Source organism: Cynara cardunculus, unplaced genomic scaffold (genome assembly GCF_001531365.2).
Source record: "Cynara cardunculus var. scolymus isolate 2C unplaced genomic scaffold, CcrdV1 Un_Scaffold_12641, whole genome shotgun sequence".
NCBI classification, from domain to species: Eukaryota; Viridiplantae; Streptophyta; class Magnoliopsida; order Asterales; family Asteraceae; genus Cynara; species Cynara cardunculus.
In genome coordinates this window covers 1-843 of record NW_020207841.1, presented here as the reverse complement: position 1 = coordinate 843, position 843 = coordinate 1, and the positions used below count along the sequence as shown (strand labels likewise).

General features: G+C 54.6%; 1 non-coding gene across 1 annotated transcript; it reads right to left on the bottom strand.

The window, feature by feature from the left end:
• Positions 1-396: 396 nt before the first annotated feature.
• On the bottom strand, positions 397-552 carry LOC112505594. The gene has a single exon (XR_003068423.1). It is a non-coding gene; the product is annotated as a 5.8S ribosomal RNA (ribosomal RNA).
• Positions 553-843: the final 291 nt, after the last annotated feature.

Sequence of the window (843 nt, the reverse complement as noted above, 5' to 3'; positions counted from 1 at the left end):
CTGAGGATGCTTCTCCAGACTACAATTCGGACGGCGAGGCCGCCCGATTTTCAAGATGGGCTGTTCCCGGTTCGCTTGCCGTTACTAGGGGAATCCTTGTAAGTTTATTTTCCTCCGCTTATTGATATGCTTAAACTCAGCGAGTAGTCCCGCCTGACCTGGGGTCGCGGTCGAAACGTCGTCGCAGGACGACACGTTGGGGTCTTTAGAGAGCGCTTCCCTTACGGCACCCAACACACGGCTCGATACGAAGGCCTTAACAACCACCACTAGCCGTGCATCCGCCGAAGGGGACTCCTTTTTAGGCCAACCGCACCAAACGCACGGGAGACCAGTCTCCGCCCCAGACGAAACTAATCCCCATCGGGGAGTCATGGTCTGGGGAGACGCGATACGTGACGCCCAGGAAGACGTGCCTTCGGCCGAATGGCTTCGGGCGCAACTTGCGTTCAAAAACTCGATGGTTCACGGGATTCTGCAATTCACACCAAGTATCGCATTTTGCTACGTTCTTCATCGATGCGTGAGCCGAGATATCCGTTGTCGAGAGTCGTTTATGGTTTTTGAGAGGCCATGGCCCATGTGTGCTCCGCGAACGAGGCGACACGAAGAACGCGTCCTTCTAATGTTTTGTTTTCCTTGGCATATGTCGTGCCAGGGTTTGTTTACGTGCCAACACAACGTCCACGATGCCTCAAAATGGGGCACCATGTACGTACGCCGACGGGGCATCGTGAGCATCGGGCTCACTGTTAGGATCAAGCGCTTACCCACTACACCAAAAGCAATTGCCTTGGTGAAGGTGCAACCTTATTTCCCTTATAGCGTAGCAGCCAGCGCCAC